This window comes from Pan paniscus, chromosome 3 (genome assembly GCF_029289425.2).
Source record: "Pan paniscus chromosome 3, NHGRI_mPanPan1-v2.0_pri, whole genome shotgun sequence".
Taxonomy (NCBI): domain Eukaryota; kingdom Metazoa; phylum Chordata; class Mammalia; order Primates; family Hominidae; genus Pan; species Pan paniscus.
In genome coordinates this window covers 185,633,924-185,651,892 of record NC_073252.2, presented here as the reverse complement: position 1 = coordinate 185,651,892, position 17,969 = coordinate 185,633,924, and the positions used below count along the sequence as shown (strand labels likewise).

At 38.7% G+C, this 17,969-nt stretch overlaps 1 long non-coding RNA gene across 1 annotated transcript in view; it reads right to left on the bottom strand.

Annotated features, from left to right (window-relative positions):
• Nucleotides 1-17,969, bottom strand: part of LOC117980138 (uncharacterized) — a 130,517-nt gene that overhangs the window by 10,345 nt on the left and 102,203 nt on the right. The window contains exon 4 of the long non-coding RNA XR_004671308.3: nucleotides 6,119-6,217. This is a non-coding gene — a long non-coding RNA (uncharacterized LOC117980138). The remainder of the gene's footprint in view (nucleotides 1-6,118; nucleotides 6,218-17,969) is intronic.

Below are 17,969 nucleotides of genomic sequence, written 5' to 3'. Positions count from 1 at the left end.
GAGAATTCACCACTACCAAGCCAGCACTACGAGAACTGCTAAAACGAACTCTAAATCTTGAAACAAATCCTGGAAACACATCAAAACAGAACCTCTTTAAAGCATAAATCTCACGGGACCTATCAAACAAAAATACAATTAAAAAAAAAACAACCAAGGTATACAGACAACAAATAGCACAATGAATGGAATGGTACCTCACATCTCACTACTAGCATTTAATGTAAATAGCGTAAATGCTCCACTTAAAAGAGGCAGAATTGCAGAATTGATAAGAATTCACCAACCAACTATCTGCTGCCTTTCAAGAGACTCACTTAACAGATAAAGACACATCAACTTAAGGTAAATGGGTGGAAAAAGATATTCCATGCAAATGGAAACCAAAAGTGAGCAGGAGTAGCTATTCTTATATCAGACAAAACAAACTTTAAAGCAACAGCAGTTAAAAAAGACAAAGAGGGACATTATATAATGCTAAAAGGCCTTGTCCAACAGGAAAATATCATAATCCTAAATATATATGCACCTAACACTGGTGCTCCTAAATTTATAAAACAATTACTAATAGACCTAAGGAATGATAAAGACAGCAACACAATAATAGTGGGGGACTTCAATACTCCACTGACAGCACTAGACAGGTCATCAAGATAGAAAGTCAGGTCAGGCACAGTGGCTCATGCCTGTAATCCCAGCATTTTGGGAGGCCAAGGTGGGAGGATCACCTGAGGCCAGGAGTTGAAGACCAGCCTGGCCAACATGGTTAAACCCTGTCTCTATTAAAAATGCAAAAATTAGCTTGGTGGTGCATTCCTGTGATCCCAGCTACTTGGGAGGCTGAGGCAGGAGAATCACTTGAACCTGGGAGGTGGAGATTGCTGTTAGCCAAGATCACACCACTGCACTCCAGCCGGGGTGGCAGAGCAAGACTCCTTCTTAAAAAAAAAAACAGAAAGTCAACACTGAAACAATGGTTTTAAACTATACCCTGGAAAAAATGGATATTGACAGATATTTACAGAACATTCTACTCAACAACCACAGAATATGCATTCTCTTCATCAGCACATAGAACTTTCTCCAAGGTAGACCATATGATAGGCCACAAAATGAGCCTCAATAAAATTAAGAAAATTGAAATTATATCAAGCACTCTCTCAGACTACAGTGGAATAAAACTGGAAATTAACTCCAAAAGGAACCTTCGAAACTATGCAAATACATGGAAATTAAATAACCTGCTTCTGAGTGAGCATTGGGTCAAAAATGAAATTGAGATGGAAATTTAAAAATTCTTCAAACTGAATGACAATAATGACACAACCTACCCAAACCTCTGGGCTATAGCAAAGGCAATACTAAGAGGAAAGTTTATAGCCCTAAACACCTACATCAAAAAGTCTGAAAGAGCACAAACAGACATTCTAAGGTCACACCTCAAGCAGCTAGAGAAACAAGAACAAACCAAACTCAAACCCAGCAGAAGAAAGGAAATAACCAAGATCAGAGCAGAACTTAATGAAGTTGAAACAAACGAACAAACAAATGCAAAAGATCAATGAAACAAAAAGCTGTTTCTTTGAAAAGATAAATAAAATTGATAGACCATTAGCAAGATTAACCAAGAAAAGAAGAGAGAAAATCCAAATAAGCTCAATAAGAAATGAAACAGGAGAGATTACAACTGACACCACTGAAATACAAAAGATCATTCAAGGCTACTATAAGCACCTTTAGGCACATAAACCAGAAAACCTAGAGGAGACAGATAAATTCCTGAAAAGATACAATCTGCCTAGCTTAAATCAAGAAGAATTAGATACCTTGAACAGACCAATAAGCAGCAGCAAGATTGAAATGGCAATAAAAAAATTACCAAGCTGGGCATGGTGGCTCATGCCTATAATCTCAGCACTTTGGAAGGCCAAGTTGGGTGAATCATGAGGTCAGGATATCAAGACCATCCTGGCTAACACGGTGAAACCCTGTATCTACTAAAAATACAAAAAATTAGCTGGGTGTGGTGGCACATGCCTGTAGTCCCAGCTACTCGGGAGGCTGAGGCAGGAGAATCTCTTGAACCTGGGAGGTGGAGGTTGCAGTGAGCCAAGATCATGCCACTGTACAACAGCCTGGGTGACAGAGCGAGACTGTGTCTCAAAAAAAAAAAAAAATTACCAACAAAAAGAAGTCCAGGGCAAGACAGATTCACAGCAGAATTCTACCAGACATTCAAAGAATTGGTGCCAATCCTATTGACTCTATTCCACAAGATAGAGAAAGAGGGAGTCCTCCCTAAATCATTCTGTGAAGTCAGTATCACCCTAATACCAAAACCAGGAAAGGACATAACCAAAAAAAGAAAACTACCGACCAATATCCTTGAGGAACACATATGTAAAATTCCTTAACAAAAGACTAGCTAACCGAATCCAACAACATATCAAAAAGATAACCCACGATGATCAAGTGTGTTTCATACTAGGATGCAGGGGTGGTTTAACACATGCAAGTCAACAAATGTGATACACCACATAAACAGAATTAAAGACAAAAATCACATGATTATCTCCATAGATGCAGAAAAAGCATTGGACAAAACCCGGCATCCCTTTATGATTAAAACTGTCAGCAAAATTGGCATACAAGGGACATACCTCAATGTAAAGAAGCCATCTGTGACAAACCCACAGTCAATAGAATACTGAATGGGGAAAAGTTGAAAGCATTCCCTCTGAGAACTGGAACAAGCAGGGATGCCCACCTCACCACTCCTCTTCAACACAGTACTAGAAGTCCTAGCCAGAACAATCAGATAAGAGAAAGAAATAAAGGGCATCCAAATTAGTAACGAGGAGGTCAAACTGTCGCTGTCTGCTGATGATATGATTGTTTACCTAGAAAACCCTAAAGACTTCTCCAGAAAGCTCCTAGAACTGATAAAATAATTTAGCGAAGTTTCTGGATACAAGGTTAATGTATGCAAATCAGTAGCTTTTCTATACACCAACAAAGAACAAGCAGAGAATCAAATCAAGAACTCAACCCTTTTTACAATAGCTGCAAAAAACAATAAAATACTTAGGAATATACCTAACCAAGGAGGTGATGGACCTCTACAAGGAAAACTACAAAACACTGCTGAAAGAAATCATAGATGACACAAACAAATGGAAACACATCCCATGCTCATGGATGGGTAGAATCAATATTGTGAAAATAACCATACTGCTAAAAGCAATCTACAAATTCAACGCAATTCCCATCAAAATACCAACATCATTCTTCACAGAACTAGAAAAAAAAACCTAAAATTCATATGGAACCAAAAAAAGAGCCCACATAGTCAAAGCAAGACTAAGCAAAAAGAACAAACCTGGAGGCATCACACTACCTGATTTCAAACTATACTATAAGGCCATAGTCACTGAAACAGCATGGTACTGGTATAACAATAGGCACATAGACCAATGGAACAGAATACAGAACCCAGAAATAAACCCAAATATTTACAGCCAACTGATCTTTGACAAAGCAAACAAAAACATAAAATGGGGAAAGGACACACTATTCAACAAAATGGTGCTGGGATAATTGGCTAACCACAGGTAGGAGAATGAAACTGGATCCTCATCTCTCACCTTATACAAAAATCAACTGAACACGGATCAAGGACTTAAATCTATGCCCTGAAACTATAAAAATTCTAGAAGATAACATTGGAGAAACCTCTCTAGACACTGGCTTAGGCAAGGATTTCATGACCAAGAACCCAAAAGCAAATGTAATAAAAACAATTATAATAATTATATAATTATAAATAGCTGGGACTTAATTGAACTAAAGAGCTTTTGCACAGCAAAAAGAACAGTCAGCAGAATAAACAGACAACCCAAAGAATGGGAGAAAATCTTCACAATCTATACATCTGACAAAGGACTAATATCCAGAATCTACAATGAACTCAAACAAATTAGCAAGAAAAAACAGTCCCATCAAAAAGTGGGCCAAGGACATGAACAGACAATTCTCAAAAGAAGATATACAAATGGCCAACAAACACATGAAAAAATGTACTAATGATCAGGGCAATGCAAATCAAAACTACAATGTGATACCACCTTACTCCTGCAAGAATGGCCATAATCAAAAAATCAAAAAAAATGACAGATGTTGGCATGGATGCTGTGAACAGGGAACACTTCTACACTGCTGGTGGGAATGTAAACTAGTACAACCACTACGAAAAACAGTGTGTAGATTCCTTAAAGAACTAAAAGTAGAACTACCATTTGATCCAATAATTTCACTAGTTGCTGTCTACCCAGAGGAAACGAAGTCATTATATGAAAAAGATACTTGGACATGCATGTTTATAGCAGCACAATTTGCAAGTGCAAAAATGTGGAACCAACCGAAATGCCCATCAATCAACAAGTGGATAAGTAAACTGTAGTATATATATGCAATGGAATATTATTCAGCCATAAAAAGGAATGAATTGATGGCATTCACAGAGACCTGAATAAGATTAGAGACTACTATTCTAAGTAATAGTAATTCAGGAATGGAAAACCAAACATCATATATTCTCACTCATAAGTGGGAGCTAAACTATGAGGATGCAAAGGCATAAGAATGACACAATGGACTTTGGGGATTCAGAGGGAAAGTGTGGGAAGGGGACGGGGGATTAAAGACAACAAATTTTGTGCAGTGTATACTGCTTGGGTGATGGGTGCACCAGAATCTCACAAATCACCACTAAAGAACTTACTCATGTAGCCAAGCACCACCTGTTTCCCAATAACCTATGGTAATAAAAAAAAATTTAAAAAAAGACTTTGATGAAAGGTTGTAACAGGAAACAGTGTGGAAACAAGGCCAGGAACATGTCAAGAAGATAGAAGAGTGGTCTCTCACCAACAGTGACCCGGGCCCTGCCAGACTTCTGACTTTGAAGGTTCCAGCCTGGTTATGCCTCTACTGGGAATCTATACAATTTTTTGAATGAATGAGTAAAGGAAGGAAGGAATGAAAGGAAGGAAGGAAGGAAAATGCTTATATTCTCTAGGGATAAGTTCAGTATTTTTTTCTGGAAATCACCCTGCCTCATTCCCATTCATTTTAGAACCCTTTATACTTCCTCTGTCTAAATAGTTCTACCTTCTGTCTAAAGTCCTGCTTCTAAACCCTGAGAATCTGACAGCATCCTTTTCTCTACTAAACAAGCTTCTGCTCTGCTGTAAGAAGTAATCCTAAAAATAATATTTCTGTTTAAGAGTTAAGATAACATTTATTTCAAGTCTTTGTTTTGGCCTAATTCAGAAACTCCTTGCTAGGAGACATTTTGCCAATCAAACAAAGACAAGGGAAGTATTGAAGGGCGTAGTAGAAGGGTTTGTGCTCATGCTGTGTTTATAGTTCGACAAAAGTTCCACGCACACACAGGAGGAATGTTTGATTTCCTTCTCTTTTCCTTACTCACTGAAACATAAATATTTAATGCATGAGATTCTGTTCAGAAGAAAGTGGCTGGGTGCCCATTCTGGGTTAGTACCCTGCCTGAGGACACGAGCAAACTGCTACAAACGATGCCAGCTATGTATATACAATGTTGTCAGTACAAGCTGTAATAATCAATAGGCTTTTTGTTTTATTCTAGTACTTAAACCAGCATCTGCTATATCCTATAATAAAAATGAATGGTTTTTTTCAAACTGTATTTTAGTATCTGCTCAGCTTTGTGTTTGAAGATCGATACTGTTGCTCACTTGATTGCATTTCATCATTACCAGTCAGTTTTCCCCGCAGGCTCTTTTTAATTTGCTGAAATTAGCTGCAATCAGAGCTTCTTATTCTTGTCTATAAAGCCCACATTTAAATTAAAAATGAGTTCTTCTCCAAAAATAGCTTGCTGCTCCTGGCTATGTTCTGCTCACTATCAACACACACATGTATACACACACATAGAGAGGAAAAAAAGAAAACACCCAGGCAGATAAACACAGCATTAAACTGAGAAAAGTAGAACAGAGTATACTTTGTAAACAGTCATTTTACAAACTTATGGATATTGTCCATCAGAATGTGTGAAAGTTAAGTGGAGACTGACCTGGCCTAATGTGACGACATTCTGATGGTGCTGCACGAGGAATCTCTGTTGTATTATATTTTCTCTTGGCATCCGTAAGCACATCTTACTTTTATTTAACTTTAATAAAAGATAAAAGGAAGAAATATTTAGTATTTAATACTCTTTTAATCTTGGTCCACGTCTCACTTAGATAGATAAAATGACTTTCTGCATATTTAAGTTCAACAGTAGGAAGTTTGACTAAAAAACTCCAGAAGGTTTTGATTTCTAAGTTTAAAATATTTCTTACATCTTTGTAGATAGACTCCTCCCTTTGCTGCTAATTAGATTTTTCATTCTGCTCAGTGTCTAACCAATTATGTTCCAAGCATATTTAAAACTTCACATTAGAAATAGCCTTTTCAACATTTATCTGAAGGTATTTATTTGACAACATGTCTTGCCTGTAGCTACCTATAATTCATTTCCAAACATTTATATAAAACTTGAACTTTTTTAAAACTTTAATTCTGGGAGAAAATGTGAATGTTTTCTCTGCATTTTAATATACCTATTAACCTTTGTTATAGATAAGAGACAAGAAATGTCAGCTTCAAAGAATAATCTTTTACAAGGAACTGAAAACAGAGTTAGCAGAGAGAACCATGTGTAAGCTTAACCAGGGAATTTATTGCCATAAACAATATAATGAGAACAAGTTATATTTGCTACTATTTCGTGCCTTTTTAATGTTCAATCTTAATCACAAGAATAAATTTCAATTATGCCAGTTTTAATAATACTTTAACAAGTTTTTGTCAAAATGATGGCATCAATAATATTTTTTAGGAAAGATCCTTGAAAAAAGAAATTAGAATACCAATGGGACTGATAGTCATAGAATCAGGTGACATGCAACTTACCTAGAACTAATTTGAGAAATGCCTTTTGTTGTTGATATTTATTTAGCCAACATCATAGAGTGCCTTTTGGGGTGATTAAGCACTTTTTGGCTAGTCACAGATGCTTATCATCACCATGAGATGCTACCCCTAGTACAGTTGCCTTCGTATTAATGACTCTTATTTTCATACGTGTAGTTAACATAATTATACCAAATGCGAAGATCCTATAGCAGTTTTATAACAATAGTTGTTGCTGACATTTATTAAGCAGTTATTATGAGATAGGCACTATATAATTTCATTTATTTATCTTAACCACTGTATGTGACAGGGACTTCCATGCTGCATTTGATGGCCACAGAGTGGTTACATTAACTTTGCTCTGGGCTGTATATATAGAGATGCTGAAATTTGAAATCAGACAGTGTTAATATAAAGTCAGTAGGCTTAAACACTAGGCTACACCTGCTTGAAGTGGTGACTAAATGAAATATGCTTACATTATTTTCTTAGTCTAATATAGTGCCTTGCTCATGGTAGATATTACATAAATATTTGCTGAATGTATGATGAGAATGGAAAAAATATACAATTTTATATAGGGGAAAAGGCACTAGGATTGACTTTGCACCCAGATTTGAATCTACCATTTACTTGTTGAAGCTTTGGTTTATTCATATATAAATTGGCATATCGATATTTATCAATGCTCAGATTTAATTATTCCTACATGTGTTTCTTCCATTTTCAAACTCTTACTATTATTTATTTTTACATTTCTCCTGGAAGATGGCAAGCTTTTGCAGAATAGAGACTGCCTTATTTATCTATACAGACTCATTTATGCATTTAGTCATTTAGAATCTAGGCAGTGTCTGACACATGGCAGGCACTCTGTAAATACTAATGAAATTAAGGGTTTAATTAATTTTGTTTACCTAAATTCAACTATTTTAAATTTGCATCTGTCCTCTTATCTTAATGGTTGCTTTAAATGTGTTTTCTTTTCCCTGACCTATGAAGCAAAGTAATACAAGAAATTAGGTAAAATATTGTATTTGGCATACCTGATACAACATTACGCTATTACAATTCTTGTGTTTCTAGTCTGTAGATCAAAAGGGCATAGCCTATTACCCAAGATAAACTGTCTGTATAAAAGATGTGAAAAGATAAGAAATTTTATGAAAGCTTTCGGTAATCATCTTTTTTTTCCACCTCACTCTTCATTCCATTATAACCAGTAAGTGTCCATTAAGTTTTGCCGCATCAGACATTTTCAGTGTTTAATGACTGTTATAAAAGAGGCAACAATACATCAGAGAACAAACATTGGAGAGCTGGAATTCCACAAAAAGCTGAGTTGTTGCTAAGTAAAACACCCAGTAGGCAAATCATTCCTTCAACCGCAGTGCCAGACATTAGGTCCTACTTTATGTTGGAGCTTTGAGAAATCTTCCAGCCAGGGGCAGATACATCAGTAAGCCTGAAGACATGTCCCTTTTTTTTTTTTTTTGAGACGGAGTTTCGCTCTTGTTACCCAGGCTTGAGTGCAGTGGTGCGATCTCGGCTCACCACAATCTCCGCCTCCCGGGTTGAAGTGATTCGCCTGCCTCAGCCTCCCAAGTAGCTGGGATTACAGGCGCCCGCCACCACGCCAGGCTAATTTTGTCTTTTAGTAGAGACGGGGTTTCTCCATGTTGGTCAGGCTGGTCTTGAACACCCGACCTCAGGTGATCCGCCAGCCTCGGCCTCCCAAAGTGCTGGGATTACAGGTGTGAGCCACTGCACCCGGCCAACATGTCACATGTAAAAAATCGCTGCCACTATTGGTTGCCATTCTCTTTCACCTGGAAAATCTGAGTTTACCTAGAAGGACATCATCATTATAAATAATGCTGTTTGATGTGAATTCTCTGGGAAAAAAACAAAAAAGGGAGGAAAGAAAGTAAAGAAAAAAAGAGAAAGAAATACACCTTTATCCAGTCTTACAATGCTTGAACTAAATAACTCTGAGGTGTGTCTGTGCGGTGGTGGTGGTGTGCATGGTGTGCAGCTTGGGCACGGAAAGACACTTGACTGCCTCCCTGCCTCCTCCTCCTCTCCACCCCATTCCACATGCTAGTTCTGTCTCCGGTCTTCTCTGAGAGATTCAGACTTCTGGCTTGCATCCTTGCTCCAGGATTTCTTCCCTCTGTTTCACCTTCCTCATCGCCACCAGGTCTCCGTTTTAGAGCATCTCTCTCTGAGCCTCTCCGGCCATGGCTTGTTGCTGCCAGTGTCGCCATTTACTCATTTTTTTCTAGCCACAGAAGCTGTTCCTTGAACACACCCAGCAAGCTTCCGCCGTACGGCCTTCCTACTTCCTCTCCCCTCCCCAGAGAAAATGCCTTCCCTGGATCAATACATGACTTGCTATCTCAATTTGCTTAGGACTGTGCAAAGTTACCTCCCTGGGCAGGCTTTCTCCCACTAGCCTCTACCTCAGAGGTTGCAGACTATGGCCCACAGGTCAAATTCACCCAATGCCTGTTTTTTTTATGGCCTGTGAGCTAAGGATATTTTTTATAATTTCAAGTGACTGGGAAAAAAATCGAAAGCAAAAATAGTAGTTTGCAACACATGAAAATTAGGAAATTCAATTTTCAGTGTCCACAAATAAACTTTCACTGGAACATAGTGACATTCATTCATTTACTTATTGTCTATTTCTGCTTTTGCAGTACAACCGCAGAGTTGAATGATTGTGAAACAGATTGTAGGCCCATAAAGCCTAGAATATTTACTATCTGGCCCTTTACAGAAAAAGCTTGTGGATCTCTGCTATAAATAATATCTACGACACCGACCTGCCACTCTCTAAGTCCCTTACCCAGCTTTACTTTTCTTCATAGCACTTGTCATTGCTCTATTAAGTAAATATTTTTATCGAAATACGGTATTCAGAAAAAAGCAAAGACTATATGGATTACCAGATCTGCTACTCAGATCAAGAAATTGAATATTACAGCACCCAGATGACTTCCAGAAAGACCCCACTCATAATCTTCCAATACAACAACTGTTTTGATTCATAATACATTAATTTTATCTCTATATAATTTTTATATAATGGGATCATACCATATATAATTTTCATATCTGACATCTTTCACTCAATGTTACATTTGTGAGATAAATCTACATATTTTTGTGTAGCAGTACTACATTCAGCTGAATTGCATATAGTATTCCATTGTATACATAAAAATACACCTTGGTTTTAAAAATTCATTTTATTAATAGTTTTTTTTTTATTATTTGAGACAGAGTTTCACACTGCCACCCAGGCTGGAGTGCAATGGCATGATCTTGGCTCACTGCAACCTCTGCCTCCTGGGTTCACGCAATTCTCCTGCCTCAGCCTCCTGAGTGGCTGGGATTACAGGCACCCACCACCACACTCAGCTAATTTTTTTGTATTTTTAGTAGAGATGGTGTTTCACTATGTTGACCCGACTGGTCTCGATCTCCTGACCTCATGATCCAGCCGGCTTGGCCTCCCAAAGTGTTGGGATTACAGGCGTGAGCCACCACGCCTGGCCTAATGGACATTTTAATTGTACCTAGTTTTGGACTGTTACACATGCTACCACTATGAGCATTCTTGTACATGTCTTTTGGCACAGATACACATGCACTGCTGTTAAACAAACACCTAGGGGTAGAAGTGCTCAATCACAGGGCATGTAGATCAGCTTTGGTAGATACTGCTAGCCAGTTTCCTAAAGTGGTTGAACCAATGTCACTCTCACTAGAAATGGGTGCTCCATTTACTTCCTCCACATGCTTGCCAGCACTTGTTTTTTCCATTTTTTAAACTTTGGATGTTCTGCCTGATTCTTCCAACTAGAATGTGACCTTCAAGGAGAACAGGAACTTTACTTAGCTGAATTACCATATGCACAAATGCTCGAAACTGCAAGTGTTCCGCTAGTGTTGAACACTTAAGTAGTAAGGCTGTAGGAAGAGGCATAGACTTCATTCCAGAGCCTAAGATCCTTTCTCTGCTGGACCTAACTCACCCTGCTCCGAATTGTGATAGCATCTATCTATATCTTTGCAATAACTTTTAAATCTCTACACCATTCATTATATAGTTTAATGTATTTTCTTATCCCCCCTATTGGGATCAGGGTTTCTCTTGCCGGTATTGACCTTTTGAGCCAGGTAATTCTTGGTGGTGGAGGACTGCCCTGTGCACTGTGGGATGTTCAGCAGCATCCCTGGTCTCTACCATTAGATGCCAGTACGACCGCCTCCCCACCCCCACCCTCCACCCCACAATAGGGACAACCTAAAATGTCTCCAGACGGCCAGGCTTGGTGGCTCACGCCTGTAATCCCAGCACTTCGGGAGGCCGAGGCAGGTGGATCACGAGTTCAGGAGATCGAGACCATCCTGGCTAACACAGTGAAACCCCGTCTCTACTAAAAATACAAAAAAATTAGCCGGGCGTGGTGGCGGGCGCCTGTAGTCCCAGCTACTCGGGAGGCTGAGGCAGGAGAACGGCGTGAACCCGGGAGGTGGAGCTTGCAGTGAGCTGAGATCGCGCCGCTGCGCTCCGGCCTGGGCGACAGAGCGAGACTCCGTCTCAAAAAAAAAAAAAGTCTCCAGACATTGCCAAATGTCCCCCAGGAGGCAAATTTATTCTCAGCTGAGAACCACTCTGCTAGATAATAAGCTACGTAAGGATAAACTCCTTTCCCCCGTTTAAGCACGGAGTTTTACTTGTAGTAAATGCTTCCGCTATTACAGATTTTTGTCAATCTTCTCCTTGGTGTTAATCGGTCATCAAGAGGGCTTTAAAGAACTACAGGTCCCAGAGCAACCCAAACCCTATTGAATCCAAACCCTTGGGAGTGGGTCAAGGAATCTGTAAAGGGAAATGTCGTCCAGGTCATGCCAGTGAGCAGCCGAGTCTGTGAATGGCTACTTCACATGCGTGCTGTTGATTAACTGAGAATAATTCAGTCCCAATGTCAGACCATGCTGTGCATCTACATGTTGACACAAAATTTTTCTCTCTTAAGAAATGGAGATATGTGCTGCATTCTATCAATTTATTACCTGGAAAACCTATTCAATTCATGGATATTGTCTGGATCTAGGCAATCTCTAGTGCTTGCATTTAAGAGTTCTTATTTTTCATAAGCTCCTTACTTGGTTTTGAAACATATCTGCTGGTGCAATTATATTTTCTTGCTTCCAGTTTTCTGTGAGAAATGTCATGAGAGAAGAATTTTGTTAATTATACCACCTTTACACTGTCAGCATCACCTTTTGGGATAAAAATTGTAATAGTAGTCAGAGCAGATGGTAATGAAAAAGAAAGAGTGACTTCTTGAGAAATAAAAGAAGGAACCAATTTATATGTGCCTTGCTCTCCTGACTTTAAATTTTAAAATCAACAGTATAAAGCACAAAAGAGATTGCATTTTGCAACGACATTTTTTCAAGTGATACATACATTGGGCTGGTGAAATTACATTTTTATGCAATGGAAAGGCATTTTTTATATTTAACTTTTAGTTTTTATTGATTCTTGGGTAGTTTATTGTTAAGCTTTTGTATATTTCCTAGATACACCAAGTAAAAAGTATATATATAAATTTTAATTTATTTTATTTTAAATTCCGGGATATATGTGCAGGATGTGCAGGTTTGTTACACAGGTAAACGTGTGCCATGGTGGTTTGCTGCACCTATCAACTCAACACCTATGTATTAAGCCCTGGATTCATTCGCTGTTTATCCTAATGCTCTCCCTCCCCTTGCGCCCCCAACAGGCCCCAGTGTGTGTTGCTCCACTCCCTGTGTCCATATGTTCTCATTGTTCAGCTCCCACTTATAAAGTGTGAAAATGTAGTCTTTGGTTTTCTGTTCCTGTGTTAGTTTGCTGAGGGTAATGGCTTCCAGTTTCACCCATGTTCTTCCTGCAAAGTACAAAATCTCGTTCCTTTTTATGTCTGCATAGAATTCCATGGTGTATATGTACCACATTTTCTTTATCCAGTCTATCACTGATGGGCACTTGGGTTGATTCCATATATATGCTATTGTGAATAGTACTGCAATGAACATAAGCATGCGTGTATCTTTATAATAGAATGATTTATATTACTTTGGGTATATAGCCAGTAATGGGATTGCTGGGTCAAATGGTATTTCTGGTTCCAGGTCTTTGAGGAATCACCACAGTCTTCCACAATGGTTGAACTAATTTACACTCACTCCCACCAACAGTGTAAAAGTGTTCCTATTTCTCCACAGCCTTGCCAGCATCTGTTACTTCGTGACTTTTTAATAATCATCACTTTGACTTGCATGAGATGGTATCTCATTGTGGTTTTGATTTGCATTTCTCTAATGACCAGTGACGTTGAGCTTTTTTTCATGTTTGTTGGACGCAAAAATGTCTTCTTTTGAAAAGTGTCTGTTCATGTCCTTTGCCTAGTGAAAAGTATATTTTGACTTACTGTCACAAACTACAATATTGATAGGATAATGCAAATGTTGTTTTATATTAATAAAAATTCTGGAGGACCTGAAAGCAGTTACCTGAAAGAAGAAGGGAGACAGCTACTCATTTTCCATTTTTCTCTCTCCCAGAAATTTCCTTTGTTTGTTCCCTTCTTTTTAAAAAAAAAAAAAATTGAGATGGAGTCTCACTCACTCTGTTGCCCAGCCTGGAGCACAGTGATGCAATTGCAGCTCACTGCAACCTCCACCTCCTGGGTTCAAGCAATTCTCCTGCCTCAGGAGGATTAGCTGGAACTACAGGCGTGCACTATCATGCCCAGCTAATTTTTTGTATTTTTAGTAGACATGGAGTTTCACCATGTTAGCCAAGCTGGTATTGAACTCCTGATCTCAAATGATCTGCCCGCCTTGGCCTCCGAAAGTTCTGGGATTACAGGCATGAGCCACTGTGCCCGGCCTGTTCCCCTCTTCAAAGTTCATTATTGCACACCCACTAAGCAACCCAGAATGATTGTTAAATTACAAGTCTTCTTCATTGTATACATTTAATTTATTGATGACTGGAATTGAATTTCAAGCCCATTACTAAAACATTTCAATTTTCAAAAATAATCAGCGATGTATGCTGCTGGCTCTCTATGTAATATACATTTGCTCTTTCTTTCTTACATATACAATGTGATTTTTTTTCACAGTGGTAATGAGTCCAGCTTAAAACAAACAACCACCAAATCCCACATACTCCTTGAAGCTATTATATAATCAGAAGTCACTAGGTAGGGCTTCTAGGAGAGCTCTTAAAAGAGATATGGACACTGGCAACTACTTCTTGCCTTTTTCTCTTTGCTCTTCTTCCTACCCAGAACTTGAAGGTAAAGCAGACACTGTTCAACAATGAGGTGAAAAGTCATGAGACGAAAAGGCGCAGGAGAAGCCTGATGCAATAGAGAGAGAAGAGTGTGGGTTCAATAGAGAGAGAAAAGTGTGGGTTCAGGAGAGAGAGAAGAGCATGGATTCAATAGAGAGAGAAGTGTGGGTTCCATAGAGAGAGAAGAGTGTGGGTTCAATAGAGAGAGAAGAGCATGGGTTCAATAGAGAGAGAAGAGCGTGGGTTCAACAGAGAGGAATGTGGGTTCAATAGAGAGAGAAGAGCGTGGGTTCAACAGAGAGGAATGTGGGTTCAATAGAGAGAGAAGAGTGTGGGTTCAATAGAGAGAGAGGAATGTGGGTTCAATAGACAAGAGCGTGGGTTCAATAGAGAGAAGAACGTGGGTTCAATAGAGAAGAGCACGAGTTCAATAGAGAGAGAAGAGCATGGGTTCAATAGAGAACAGCGTGGGTTCAATAGAGAGAGAAGCGTAGGTTCAATAGAGAAGAGCGTGGGTTCAATAGAGAGAGAAGAGTGTGTGTTCAATAGAGAGAAGAGCGTGGGTTCAATAGAGAGAAGAGCGTGGGTTCAATAGAGAAGAGTGTGGGTTCAATAGAAAGAGAAGAGCATGGGTTCAATACAGACAGAAGAGCGTGGGTTCAATAGAGAGAGGAGAGTCAGCTGAGAGAGAAGAGTGTGGGTTTAATAGAGTCAGAAGAGTGTGGGTTCAACAGAGAGAGAAGATTGTGGGTCCAATAGAGAGAAAAGAGGCTGGTCACAGTGGCTCATGCCTGTAATCTCAGCATTTTGGGAGGCCAAGGCAGGCGGATCACCTGAGGTCAGGAGTTCAAGACCAGCCTGGTCAACATGGTGAAACCCCGTCTCTACTAAAAATACAAAACTTAGCTGGGTGTGGTGGCGGGCAGCTGTAATCCCAGCTACTAAAGAGGCTGAGGCAGGAGAATCGCTTGAACCTGGGAGGCAGAGGTTGCAGTGAGCCAAGATTGCACCACTACACTCCAGCCTGGATGACAGAGCAAGACTCCGTCTCAAAAAACAAAAACAAAACAAAAGAGAGACAGAGAGAAGAGTGTGGATTCAATAGAGAGAGGAGTGTGGGATCAATAGAGAGAGAAGAGTGTGGGTTCAATAAAGAGAGACAAGTGTGGGTTCCTGAAGACATCATGATGCATTTGAACTAACCTGCCTTGTTATAGAGAAAATACAAATATTATTCATGCTCCTTTAAAATGCATTTTCAATTATGTTCTGCTGAATTAATTCTTATCTGATAGGCCATTCATGCACTATAACCTTATGACAGGCCTTGTTCTTGCCTCTCCTGGTCTTTTTGGCAACCTCCTTTCTCCTTATTGTTGAACTTCAAGCAATTTTCATATTCATCCTGTCCTTAGCAGCATCGCTGCCAGAGTTGTGAATTCCACTATCTTCCCTGTGTAATCTCTACACATATCCATTTTGGTCTTTCATTATATTCTATATCTTCTGTTTTAGACAGCCGGCTGTATTTCAGTATGTTTCCAGTGTTTGCTCATTCTTAATCCTATCAAAGGATGGTGATCCTTAGCTGTCTGCTTATATTTAAGAGTGAGGCCCTAGAAGATTGATTGGAAATTCTAGGCGCAAGCTTCACATCAGCTTGGGCTTCACTCTCATTTAAATAGGCCCAGCTATTTGGAGATCCTCTCAATTCCCTAGAAAAACCCTCTTATTTCCTGCATGGAAGGTACAACTCTGCCACCTGCATTTTAGGAGCCACAGAAGGAAAGATCAAGTTGTAGTCTCAATATTCCTTACATCAACTTTGCTTCTCTTGTTTCCAGTGTATGACCCACCTCTCCTTCTTGGTATCTCCATTACAGGGACTCTCCATTTCTCCCATTCCACAGAATAAGCTCCAAGCTTCTCCAGGGTGGAGGACGGATAGTTCCATGGCATGCAGGATGGTGTGGAAATGAGGACCACGGTAGGGGAGCTGTTGACCTGCTTCCTTAACAGCCTGTTGTTCTGTTGCTGCTCGTTTCTGAGGCTCTGTGGGTTTTCTGCTGTAAACCATGTTGCTTCTCTGCTTTCCCATTGCCAGCCTTGATTTATGCTTGAACTGATCTCTTAGTCCATGATTGCTCATTCGTTTGCTTTCCACCCCCATTATTTTGTTGTTATTGTTTCCTCTGTTGATATTTCTGCTTTTATGGGTTTACAACTTAAAATAAAACAAAACAGAACACTTTTTGTTATTTTTATTGTTATTTTTATTGAGACTTGAGAGGAAGGTTAATACCTATTTCCAATTTTTTATCTTTAATAGGGAAATTATTTTTTATTTTACATTTTTTATTATTAATATGGAAGAAATATTCATTGTGGTTAATACTGGACCATGCTTAAAACTGATTGTTTGCAGTCATTAAAAAGAATGAGATCATGTCCATTTTTGCAGGAACATGGATGGAGCTGGAAGCCATTACTTAGCAAACTAATGCAGGAACAGAAAACCAAATGCTGCGTGTTTTCACTTATAAGTGGGAACTAAATGATGAGAACTCATGGACACAAAGAAGGGAACAACACATACACTGGGGCCTCCTTGAGGGTGGACGTTGGGAGGAGGGAGAGGAGCAGAAAAAATAACTATTTGGGTATCCGGCTTAGTACCTGGGTGACTAAATAATCTGTACAACAAACCCCCGTGATACCAGTTTACCTTTATCACGAAACTGCACACGCACCCCCGAACCCACAATAAAAGTTTAAAAAAGTATGAGAAAAAAAAACTGCTAACGTTGCTGTATTTCTTTGTCATTGTTTTCCTGACATATATAATAAATTCAATGCCAATTTTAATAGATTTAATATTTAAATATATGACATGAATTTTCAAATTATAAAAATATAAAATTTATAAAAAATAAAAAATATATTTTTATAAATATATAATATATAATTTTAAATATATAATATACATGACATATATAAGAAATTCAATGCCAATTTTAATAGGTTTAATATTTAAATGTAAATATATAATTTAATTTTTAATATTTAATTTAATTTAAAAATATATATGAATTTTAAATATGACTATATTTAAATATATAATATGAATTTTCATATTATATAAAATTTATAAAAATATATAAAACAACAACTTTCCATAAATGCTTATTTAAGTAAATTATCACCAATCTTGTAGTCTACTTTAAACAGTTTTCCAGTCTTGTAAATGAACACGAATTTATTGAAAACATTTCTTTCTTGTTGAACACTAAGATTATTTTCTGGAATTTAGTTTGTTTTCGACAGGCATCCAGCTCCTACCTCCGTTCCTGTCCACAAGTGGGACACTTAACTTTGACCAGACTCCACGGCAAAGAGGCATTCCTTGACCTCTGTTTATTGACGAAGAAAAGCTTCTCAATCAGCTCTGGAAGAGCCTTTGAAAAGGCTCCAGAATATCCTCCCTGAGGAGCAGAGAAAGGGTTGCTGGAACCTTTCCCTGCACCTGTTGTTGCTGCTGCATTGTGTGTGTGTGTGTGTGTGTGTGTGTGTGTGTGTGTGTGTCCGCGCACGCACA